Below are 13,084 nucleotides of genomic sequence, written 5' to 3'. Positions count from 1 at the left end.
GTAAGGAAAGAAATTATGGATATTTTGACTTGTGTGGTGTAGTGGAACTACTCTCTGTGAATCTGTGGCTAATACTTGTTGGGTACATTTTAAGAAGCTAAAGATTAAAATTTGTTTTTACGTTAGTAGAATGGACACATTTTTACATATTTCACCTACAAGATTGTCCTCCAGTAGTACTAAAGGCACAGTGAAAATGAAATAATTGCTCTTACCAACTTATGAGGTGTTTGCACACTTGTCAATTTTTCCTCTGTGCTTGATATATTATTGAATTAGGCAGTGATCCCTATCCTCCTGTTTATGCCTCCTTACTGTAATTAGTATTTTAAGAACACATTATGTAGAGACATCCTCAACATAGCACCCAATATAGATAGCTGAATTTGTTATGGACTGAGTGATAGAAAACACATCACACAGCAACTTATTCAATAGAAGTAAAGGCCTTGGTGTGACATCTGAAACAGGTTTCATATTTGTAATATGTGTAATATGAATTTTGTACTTAGTGGATCCAGCAAAATGCAGACAAGTAAATACTGATTGCTGGGATTTAATGTTGCATTCACCAAAATGGAACTGAAATCTAAGGATTTTTTTGTGTGTTTCAAGAAATGACATTCAATTATCTGTGTTATTTTATGGCTTTTTTCCCCTGAAACTTACTGAGGCAGAGGCTACTCCTTTATGCAGTATATTGCTCATTGGAGTCAGCACAAATCTGTAAAAGCTGAAGTATTGAGGGTACTGCTTCAATGGATTCATCTTGGTCATTTGGAGAAACATGCATGTTTGGCATCTGTAAATCTGAGACCTAAATATTTGGTCAAACTAAGGTGAGGAAAAGGTTTTGTTTTAAAAAAGAAACAAAACTAAAACTCCTCTATTTTCTCCTAGACTGGTAGGAAATGCAATAAGTTTCCAGGCTGTCTCATATGGATTGGTTCACAGTTGAAACAAAATCAACTCTAGAGAATTCAACTAATGATTTAATTGCAAGTATTAATATTCATGTAATCCTTGCTATGGAATGAAACATTAAAAATACTTCTGTGAATAAAGCCTATGTATCAGCAACAGCCTCTCTAACATAAATTAAATAACACAGATCCATTGAAGAAAATATGAACTTTGTTAAAATTACTCTGAAAATTGATCCCCTCAGGAGACAGCAGCCATGTGAGATGATTAATATAATTTTGTTCCCCTATCTCTAGATTGTTCTTTAAGTAAGTTTTACAGTCTTGTCTCTAAAAATTGCATGCCTTGAGAGAAGGCTGGGAGTGAAAGTAGGTTTATTGCTGATGTAAGGTGGAATCCGTTACTTTCTGTTTTCCACCAAAAATGTGATAAATGAAAATTTGGAGTTTTTACTAGAATATGAAAACCTTTAAAGTTCTCTCTTGCTTATATGTGGTGAGTATGTAAGAATTAGTTTAAGATATTCAACTGCTAGATATTCAACAGCATAATCTTAAACTATTCACATTTGATTTTCCTGGGATTAAATTTATACAGTGACACTCTACACACCTACACACAGACTGCAGTCTCTGTAGAGAAATGAGTCTTGGCTCTCTGTGTCAAAAATCAAGTTTGTGTTAAGTAGAAGTGCTGGCTTCTCCTTAAGTGTAGACTCATAGTTCCCTCAGCTTTTTACCTGCTGGCTTGACATGCTCAGTCTTCTCTTTCAGTTTTGAGAATTAATTTGGATTTTCTTTCTTTATTAGGTCAGTCCTTAAAGATGTAGTTTTGGCCTTGATAGTTTAATGTCTGAAAGGAGAATTGTTTTCTTTGCAGCACCGTTGCCCTTGCTGACAATGAAATTCTTTGTGTATGTACATAAAAAATTATATATATAAACCCCCATTTTATATATGTGTATGTACATGAAAAAACTCATTGTATACTATTGCAGCATCCACTTTTTTAGCTATATCTGCACTGGAAAACAAGCCAGTGCAGCATTATTTAAAGTAATTTTTTTCAGTGAAACTTACACTGGAGTAGTGATGTTTAAAATGCTTTCTCAGTAACTACCAAACTGTTTTGATATGCAGTTGTTATCTTCTGATACAGTTCCAAGAAAATTTTGCCACGTGTGCCAGGGTCAGTACGTGTGGCAGAGATAAATTGCCTAGGTAGCTGTATGCAATATGTTTTGAGGCTTTTCTCATAACCAGAGCAATATGAGCAGTTTTTAACTAGTTTTATTGAGTTTTGTGTAACAAGTAAGATGCTCTGAATTGTGGGTTTTTAGGAGAAGGTAGACCGTGAGGCCCAGGACGGCTTTTCTGCCTTGGTGTCTTTGGTCAGAGTCCAAGCAAAACACAGGAAATTGCACTGACAAAAAGCAACCTTCCACATGGAGGCCCTACTTCCAACATCAGTGTAGAACTGGATTTATTCTGGTTTGACAGTCCTGGGAACCCTCATATGGCCTTGATACATGTTTTACTCTTAAGGAGAGATAATGCTGTTGCTGTATTTCTTACTTGGGAGACTGATCCATTCCTCTGGTTGTCAAAAGATAATGAGCCTCCATGTGCTTGTTTATATGTGTATGTAGTTTTTGCACTACACATTCTTTGGGCTGAGCAGCTCTCTTCCTTTCTCCTTTCTTGTCCCTATACCTTACAGTGGCCATATGTTCTTCCTATCTGTCCTGCCAGAATAAGTCAAACTAAGCGGGACAGGTAGAGTGGAAACGTCTGTATGCATTCTGCATCTTGTGCAGTTTGTTTGGGGGGTTTTGTTGTGTTTATTTGGTTGTTTCTGTTTTTTTTCTTTTAACGTAGATGTCTAAAAATGCTGCTTAAAATGAAACATGATCTGCATATTGATCTGAATTTTATTCTAGTTTTGTCACTGTGATTATCATGTCACATTCTCCTCTTAGAATATTCTGATCTGTTGTCAGTCTCTTCCAACACTGTACTCTCAGCCATTTGTGCTACAATGATTATTGTTCATTATTAAGGTAATCTGATCATCAAGAACTTCAGCAGTAGTCCCTCTCCAAACTGATACTTCCATGTCTTACAGCACACAGTTTATTCTCTCCCATGCAGGTAGGTGGTTTATTTTACTTCATATTGCCTCTACCTTGCATTTTATCCCTTCCTGAATTTTTTCCAGGATCTATAAACAATCTTCTATCTTGAGATTAGGTCAGACTGATGACTTGTTTGTCCCCACCACATTTCTCATGTTTGTAATGCTTCAGTCCCCTGGAGTAACTACTCATGTGGCAGCTTTACCAGGTCTTATTTGGTTTGTGGTATCAAATACTAGCTCTTTCAAAACTAATAGCTACAGTACATAGCTATAGATGGATTATTCCTGAGCTCTCTTCTTTCTTGGCCATATAGCAGCATTGCAGACTCATTTTGGTTTCAAGGTATTTATTCAGTTAAAGACTCTGGCTTTTTGTGTCAATGAAATGTCTAATTCAGATGGACTTCTGTCCATTTTGATTTTTCTTCTCCATCCTTCAATATACTAATTTGTCAGTCTTTGTTTTGTTTGCTTATTTTGGTTTGGGTTAGAGGATAGGTTTTCCTGGTTACTCAAAAAAATTCTTTTGGTTTTATTTTTTACCCTTGCTGATGACACATTCTGGACAGCCTTTGTGTCCTGGATAACCTTTGAAATAAGTGATTATTTCACTGTAAGTAACATCAGTGGAGAACTTAGCTAAAGAGTTTTATTCAGGTTCTGGTACTGTCCTTTGAGAAAGTCTGTGCCTTCTTAGTAGAGGAGATAAAACCTGTGAAATGCAACTTCCAAGGAAACCTGGGGTCCTGTTTCCTGTAGCTCCCTGAGAGGAGGTAGTAGCACAGTGCAATGTTTAGAATGAACAGCTCTGAAACTGGTAGAAGTCTTTCTGTCATTAAGGCTGAACATATAAGTTTCAAATGAATGTTGAATTTTGTTTTATGTTCAATTAATATTGGCAAAATTGCCAAGCTTCCTGAGGTTTTGCATGCTATGCCTTGGTCCGTGTGAAGTTCATTTGGCAAATCAGTTATTGTATTTATGAAAAGCTCATAGCAGAGACTTTACTGAAATTCATGTTCATATGACTTATGTATTTATTGCTCTTGAATATCATCCAACAAGCCATTCATGTTTTAAGTGCTTTGTTGGCTATGAAAGGGTGCACTTTGCTGCTTCTCCTCTTTCCAGCACATACGTGCTTTTCCTCTTTCTCATGCCTCCCTTGTTGTTCTTTAGATGCATAATTCTTCCTCCCTGTTAACCTCTTCCTGTTGCTTATATTAGCAGCTTTCTCACACAGCTTCTCTTTGCTCCTTTGTAGAACACAGCACCACCCATTTCCTTCCTCCCAAAGTGTGTTTTGTGTGTAGTCCTCAGAAACAATGGAAGGAGGCAGCACTTTAGTGCTCAGAAAGCTTGAAAGGAGTGTACCCAGACAGGACAAATTCAGACTCCAGTTCTTTGTCTGCATGTATACAGCCCTTTTCTCAATTGCTGCCTGAAAGCTGGATTGTTCATGTTTCTGTGTAGTGCCATAATATATTCATAGCATAACCCTTTCTCTGTTATGATCTGATGAATATAAAGTTTTATGGTTTTTTTATGCACTGAAGCCTTTGTCAGGTCGAAATCGAGTGTGGCTCAGGACCAGTGCAGGGAGTTGCGGAGGAGGGGAACTGAGGTTCTGGCCAGCTGTGGTTCTGGCCAGATTTCTCAAATGCAAACAGTAATCTTACAAGGCAGAGGGGTCTGTTGTGTAATTGAAAGGGTCTATTTAGTTAGGTTATGGTTTTACTTTCCTTCATGTTATCTTTGCATGAGGGACAAAAAAATGTTGTCACTTGTGGGCAAAGGTCCCTTAAGGGCCTATTTGAATATCTGGTGGAGTCACTGTGCACAAATATTAATTTAAACATGTCAGTCCACTTGAAGAGAGCAACTTACTTTATTCAGTCAAGTGATACAGTCTATAACTATCATTAAGAGTATGAGGTGATTGTTTGTTTGAATCACCTGGATCTGATGCAGGTGATTGTTTGTTTGGATCACCTGGATCTGATGGTGTCTTTGCAACTACTAGCCTTTGATTTAAGTTTCTAATTTCAGCCTTTGTTTTGCAGGATTTGTTTTTAATTTAATTTAATGAGTTCTCCCTGAAGTAAGTGTGGCGCACTCTGCATCTTTTTAAATCTTTGCTGACTCTGAGCTGCTAGGATGTCACACTGTATTGTTTGCTCTTAGTATGTTTTTTGGTTTGTTTTTTATTTGCCTAAGTGTTGTTTGAATTTTTCATTTCAGGTTTAGGGTTGTTGAGGTTTCTGAATTTGTGTTTTTATGAAATCAGGAATTCAGTGATGTTTATGTACCGTCAGCAGCATCAGCCTTTATTCCTTTCATGCTTGTAAGCTTGTCCTTGGTTTCAGTGTTGTCCTGATGATTGTGTCCTCATAATTTTAATAGCTTTGGCTGAATTTTCGCTTTCAACTTCTGTATACTGCTAAAGAAATCTTTGCAGCTGAATGTATTTGTTGCCTCCTGATGTGCTGATGCTATTCCTCTTTGCATCTCCTGCTAGTCTGAGTGTCACAAACAATTTCTTCTCCTTGTGTTGAAGTGCACAAATGCTGCATGCACAAGTTGCCCTTAACTCTAAAGATGGACTTTTCCTGGGCATAGTTTCATTTGCAGCACTTGTTGTCTTTGGACAACAAGAAGATATTTTCTCTTGAGGATGCATCTCAGTATCAGACAGATGGCTATGAAAGAAAATGGTGGTCCTGACTCTCTTGTACTGTTAGAATTCTTAATTCTTATGGCAGCCGGTACTGCAATGTTAACTTGCTGATTATTTTCTTAAAACAATCTTTCATACTGTGTACTGGTTGTCCTGATAGGATGTTCCTAAAGGAATAATTTTTGTGGTTGGGATATGGAGTAGTCCAGATTTGCAACTGTTCCTGCTGCAGATACTTGATAGGCCTTCCTTAGTCCAATTGGCAAAGACAAAGTAAGAAGTGCATAATTATCTAGGGTATGTAGTTGGCATTCTCAACACTTGAGAATGTAAAGTGAATAAACTTGCTTATTTCTTAACAGTGGAAAACCAATAAAGCTGTGGATTTTAAAACAAGATTTCTAAAAGCAAAAGTTACACTCCTTTTTATTAGGATAATCTACCTTTAATTCTCTGCTTGTGCTCCCTGATATTGCAACTGTATTATCCAGTGTTCTAGCTCAAACACTGTTTCATTATGATGTAGACCTGTATCATATGGCTCTAGTGAGCTATCCAAATAGTTTATGATTTGCTTCATCATTTCATCACAGCAGAAGTCCCAGGTCAGTTCACTCTGGTGTGCCTGGAGCTCTGAACTGAGAGGGTCCTGCCCAAATTTATGACAGTTGTCATTTGTTGTGGGTGACACCAAAAAGGCATTGTGGTTGAGGCAGGAGCTTCTTCATCTTTCTGATGCTCTGAAAGTGTGCATAAGTGAAAGCACACATAAATAAATGGGAAGAATGCAAATTGCTGACCTGCTGAAAGCGGTCATGTCCCCCCTTCATCCAAATGAGCTGCCTGACAGTAGTTCAAGCTCCTGTGGCATGCTGGGCTGAAGGCTCTCTTGTGGGCTGTCCCACTTCCAGTGCCTTCTTGGATCCCTGTGTCCTTGTGGAGACAAGGGCATAAAGCTGACTTAGCTAGGGATCAGTGGTGTTCTTTTGATTATTCACCTAGGATAGTCAAGTAAATTGCTGTTGCTGCTGTTTGGAGTTTCAGGGTTGTAGGTTAATGTTTTATACATTATTTTACTGCTTTTCTTCTGTCTTCAGCTATATATATTGCAGTCTTTGCCAATTTAGCCTATACCAATATTTGTTTCATATATAATCTTTCACTGCACCGTACCAGCACAATCTGTCCTTCATTTCAGTCCCTCCTCTCTGTTTACCTTCATTTACTACATCCAATCTGTATGCTTAATTTAGACTGGAGACCCTGTGAGAAAGGCAGTATGCATTTATAAAATAATATCATAGATATCTCTTGGCTTTTTTCTTTTTCTCAAAGCATGCTCTGCATTACCAAGGTTAAAAAAAAAAAGCCCAGTTCTCTGCAGATTTCTTAAATTATAGATGCACACTTAAATAGTTTAAAATACACTGCTTGCTCTGTGAAGGTCACCTTTTTTCTGAAATATTATTTTATAAATGAAATGTGCTGGGATTTTAGAAACATGGAATTGGCCAGATGCACCCAATCAATACCTTTCACAAAACTGCTAAAAATATGTACTTACAGAATACTGCATGTTGATGACATAGCATTTATTCTTATTAGAATAAATTGGATTTTTTCACAGATGAGAGTTCAGTTAAAGTTATTGACTTCTTCATACATACTTAAGAAAGAAAAATAGTGATAACTTGACTGACTGACTTTGGTATAATGGTCTGGAGAATTTGAACAAACAGAATGCTTACTTTAATCCCCAACTTTTGCCCAGCACAAAAAAAAACCCAAAAACTTAGCACTTCCAGCTTTTTGTTAGAAAATGGCATATTGCATTCCAAGGAGAAAAATATACAAGGAAGAGCATTGTTCCAAACCACAGAACAGGCATCATGCTAATCTGGCCTTCACCTAGTAATCTTTAGGTATACTCACATTCTGGCCAAATAAAAAAGCATGCAAAACATTTGTTAGACACAAATAAAGGCTTGAAAGCAGTCAGTTTGCAAGACAGGATGAGAACAATTTTTCCCTAGCCATTAGTGATAGAAACAGCAGTCAGGTGAGATTAGATTTTTTTTTTAGTTTGCATGTCTCATTTCTTGTCATAAATGAGTGATAAACTTAATTAAAACTAGTACAAAGAACAAAATACAGTTCAGAAAATAAGGCATAAAAATAATATGAGAAAATGACTACTTAAAATTATGTTATAAGAATTAATACCTGAAGAAAACAGTTCTGGAATCTTGTTATTTAAAATCAAATTACCTGTATTCATAATGATAATTTATATTTTTAAGTTGACAGGCTGATTCTGCCAGCTGATCATTACTTTGAGCTGCTTTTGGGTCTCCCTTTCATCTAAGGGGTGGTAAGTAATAAGCCATCTACACATATTTACAGACAGGTAGGGGGCTGGGGCAAACAAGGCTTGAGGCAAGCACAGGATGTTTGGCATGTTTATGGTCTCCTTTGACTGCAGTGTACCGTGCAGGTGTTGCCAAGGACATCACCAGGAACATTCCCAACCTTGGACTGCTACCTGTTATTGTTGCTCTGTGTGGGTGGTGATGGAGCTGCAATGTGTAGTCCAAGCACAATCAAAAGAGATGTTCAGTAATGGAGTCTGGAGTATGGGTGATTTTTTCCTCTGTCTTTCCACTTTCTGGCAGCTACATGGGATGAAACAGACGGGACCATACCAACCATTAAAACATAGCTCCATGACTGGTGCCATGTTTTGGATTTTTTGGTAATGGGATGGCCTACACAGCACCAGACTTCCTGGTGTCAGATGGGATTCACAGACGTCTTTCCTCATGAGCTAGGAGGGGCTCAGTGACGGAGCTTTAAGCTAGATGGGGAGCGGGATAATAGCAGGACCTCATGTGACAAGCTGTGGGATGACACACCAAGGTTAGAGGGACAGGGTGCTGGTGAGAGCCCTCAGCCTGCTGCTCTGAGATCTGCTGGCTACACTGCAGCACCTGAAGCTCTACAAAGATGAGCCATACATAGGTAGCCAGCCAGAAAAGGAAGATCAAAGAAAGCATCCTCCCCATGATGAGCAAAGTTGGCAAATAAGTGACAAGAGACAAGGGGAAGGCTGATTTACTCAGCAAGATCATGGAACAGATGCTCCTACAAGCTGTCTTAAGGCACATAGAGGACAGGGAGGTGATGTAGGACGGCCACCATGGCTTCACCAAGGGCAAGTCCTGCCTGACCCACCTAGTAGCCACATCAAATGATTCTGTTCCTCTACTCCACTCTGGTGCAGTTCTGGCTTCAGTTTTGGAGCCCTCTGTGCAGGAAATACATGGATATATTGGAGCAGGTCCAGAGGAGGGCCACAAAAATAACAACAAGGATGGAACACCTCTGCTATGATGGAAGACTGAGGGAATTGGGGTTGTTCAACCTGGAGAAGAGAAGGCTCTGGGGGGACCTTGCTGTGGCCTTTCAGCACTGAAACTTTTTAACAAGACTTGTAGTGGTAGGAGTGAAGGAGGGAGATAGCTACAGAAGTTGAGGTGGTTAGTGCTGCTGACCTCTTGGCCAAGGTACAATGGAAACTGTGGGAGAGTTAAACTCAAGGCAAGAACAAAAGTGAAGACATCATGTCTGGTCACTCTGACAAGAGAAGATGGAACAAGGACATTACTGGCACAAAAGAACGTAACAGGGACTTGATAACCAAAAAGATTGTGTTATGTTAACAGGGGCAAAAGGGTCCGAGTAGAAAATTTTGTATGGAACTTAGAGAACTGTAAATACGGGTGATTAGTGTAATAAACTGGCTTTGCTTGCATAGCATGGTCCATGTCTCTCCATCCCAGCAAAGGAGTAATGATTTTAGACTAAAAAAAGGATAGATTCAGACTAGATATAAGGAAGAAATGTCTTACAAAGAGGGTGGTGGAACACTGGAACATCTAAGACCTGCCCAGAGAGGTGGTAGATGCCCCATTTGTGGAAATATTCAAGGTCAGATTGAACAGAGCTCTGAGCAACATGATCTGGTTGAAAATATCCCTGCTCATTACAGGAGGGTTGGACTAGAAGATCTTTAAAGGTCCCTTTGAACCCAAACTGACCTATGATAATCTACGTGTTGACAAAATATCAGGTTCTTGCCTGTACCCAAAATATCTGCTACCTTCTTAAGACACCTAGAAAACATCTGGAGAATAATATGTATGGGATAAAAAGGCATTGGGATATTGTGTTTTAAAAAGTGACAGAGAGAAATAGGGAAATCAAAGCTGTGCTCCTAATATTCCTGATACCAGTTTGTGCCCAAGTATTGCAATGTGCTCCAAAAGGAGCATTACATGTGAATATTACAGGTAGGTGGTATAATTGCATACAGTCAGAGCAGAAATTAGGGAAGGGAAAGGCAGGATGAAGAGGAAGGCAGCTGAAGGACTGTAGTTGCTGGAACTCCAGCAATGAGAACTGGACTGCTCTGAGGGTGTGCCTGTGTGCCTGCAGCTGATGGGCAGCAATGCTCCCCACATCCTTTTTGTCTTTTCTGCAAGATTTGCAACTTAAGTGCTTGGCACCTTGCATATGTGGGCTGAGCTGTTCCAGGGAGAGGTAAGCTAACCTGGAAATGCTTTATAAGCATTCTGTATATATGCATTATGCATTATTCCTCCTCTTTATGTATGAGGAAAGGCTGAGGGATGAGTGTCAGTGTGTGCTGGAGACCTCCTGTGCTGGCTCTGCAGAACTGCATTTCTTCTGGGAGGGCCTGAAAAGTTTATTTGGGTTTCTCTGTTAGCTACAGTACTGCATGTCTCTGCCTAAAAAATCCTGAGATGATTACTTAGTTGTGGAGGAGGTATTTTGCCTGAAGATACTGCTGCACAATCCTTCAATTTGAATTAAGAGTTTTGTAAAAAAAATTAAAAAGAGAATCTTCTCTTAAGGTAGGAACAAGACTAAAAATATAGCTGAATTTTAGAAAATGGTATGGTATCCACACATGGTAACTACTTGTGTATTAAAGAGCTATGTTTACTATAGAGTAAGCTTCAGATATGCTGAAATTGCATGAGGGTTTTTTTGTCTCTTTTCTTTTTTGGCCTCTTTGATCATGAGGCAGCCCTGAGTTCCTGGCAATGGTTAGCATGTCCAAGGAGAATGGAAGACTTGAGAATGTGATGTTCTAACCTGACTAATCCTACTTAAACTATTACAAATAACACAGCTTCCATGTCTTTATTATTCCACTTTGAGTAGTGCGCCTTCTAGCCTGAGTTCTGGGAGCACACGTATCCTGTTTACATTTGGAGATTGTTACTTCAAAGATGAAACCTGTGATGTGAGGTGAATGAATGAAATCGTTCTTTTCAGGACTTCAGGAACCTCTGTGTATGTGTCCAAACCTTATTGCATCAAAAATGTACTTTTATCACAGGAAAACATCATCACTAGCCAATAAGTAATCTCTAGAGCTGAAGTCTCTTTTCTGGAATAAAATATTTATCTCTGTAAACTTATTTCAATTGTATTAACTTTTCAGTATAAGTTAATGGATGCCACTTCTGATTGTTTGAATATTAGAACTTTTTGGTTACAGTAGGTGTCTATATCAGGTGCTGTTACTGCACCAGTATAAAAAGACAACCTAAAAATGAGAGCAACTGCAGAGTGAGAAAGAAAATACTTGATTAATTTTTTTTTTTAAATTCTTGTTTCCTGAATGGATTTTCTGATATTTCAAGCCCAATAACCCTTTCCATGCAATTTCCTATACATCAACAGAATACTGAATATAATCTCAGATGTGCTGTCACATTTCAAAGAGATGAGAGTTGTATATGAGTACAATATAGTGTAGTAAATTTTGCTTATTCAGGAATGGACATTAATATCTTAAATCATTAAAATGATCAAAATTTATGGATTTTCTTCAGAAATTACTAAATCCTTGGGGAAGCAGTTACCTTCTGCAAAACATGCTGTTAAGAAGACTGTTTCAAGCTGCTTTATTATAATATCAGTAATGGGATGCAAAAATCTGGGCACTGGAGTTATTTTGGAAAAAACATGCACCAAATGCTGTGAGTCTTGTTTAGAAAAACAACATCATGCAAGCTGACAGCAGGTGGCTCTTTTCAACTTGAACTATCAGCAACAAGTGTGTGACTGAATTTTCTTGGCACTCAGCAGGCCATCTTGGATGAGGACTGGTATGCAGACACTTGGCAAACAGGCCAGTTATTCCCACTAGCTTTGCTTCCAAGCTGATGTTCCACTTGACTAGTTGGTCATTGCCTTTAGATGAAAAAAATGAAATCTGCAAATATATTTTAGTAGTGGAAGACGCATAGAAACAGTGACGTATTAGGAGTTGCCAATAGCAAGACAAAAAATATTTGCTCTAGAAGGTAAAAAGAGCTATGGTAAACACACAACTTCAAAATCTGTCAAAAAACTAGAATAGCTCTAAAGATCTCAAAATCAAGGTAAATACTGCTCAGCAGAATAGCTTTTGAAAAGCCTAAAAAAGAAACAAACTCAGTTCGTAAGAGATTGAAACAAAAATTTTCCTTGTCAAATAATGTAAACTGTTTTCTTTTTTACTCATTGCTACGGAACACAGATCTGCCTTTAAGCTACTTGACATTTGGAGTGGTTTTCTGTGTCTCTGCTTGCCAACTCCTTGTGCATGATGTTTAGCTGTGCCTGCATACATGTTCTTGCCTGCTAAAAGCATGTAACATTTTCAAGGCATAGCATGTGTAAGTTTTCACAGGATCACAGAATGGCTGAGGTTGGAAGGGACTTCTGGAGGTCATCTGGTTAAACTGACCTGTTCAAGCACGATCACCTACAGCCAGTTGCCCAGGGCCATGGGCAGATGGCTTTTGAATGTCTCCAAGGAAGGCTACATCTCTCTGTGCAACCTCTGCTGGTGCTCAGTCACCCCCACAGGAAAAAAGTACTTCTTTGTGTTTAGAGGGTCTCTTTTGTTCCAGTTTGTGCCCATTGTCTCTGGTCCTCTCACTGGGTATCACTGAAAAGAGCCTGGCTCTGTCACCTTCACACCCTTCCTCCAGATGTATGTGCACATATATGTGATCCACCTTGAAACTTCCCTTCTCTGGGCCAAACATAGAATCATAGAAAAAACAGCCATTCTCAACCCCTCCTAAGAGGAAAACTGTCCCATTCCCTTAATTCACTGGAGTTTCTCTAATATGTCCATGTCTCTCTTGCACTGGGGATGCCAGAAGTCCAGGCATTACCTTACAAGTGCTGAGAAGAGGGGAAGAACCAACTCCCTCCACCTGCTGTCAACATGCCTAATGCAGTCCAGGAATCCACTATCCTTTA

This window comes from Fringilla coelebs (genome assembly GCF_963513975.1).
Source record: "Fringilla coelebs genome assembly, chromosome: 4".
Taxonomy (NCBI): Eukaryota; Metazoa; Chordata; class Aves; order Passeriformes; family Fringillidae; genus Fringilla; species Fringilla coelebs.
Note: the sequence above shows the minus strand (reverse complement) of the source record.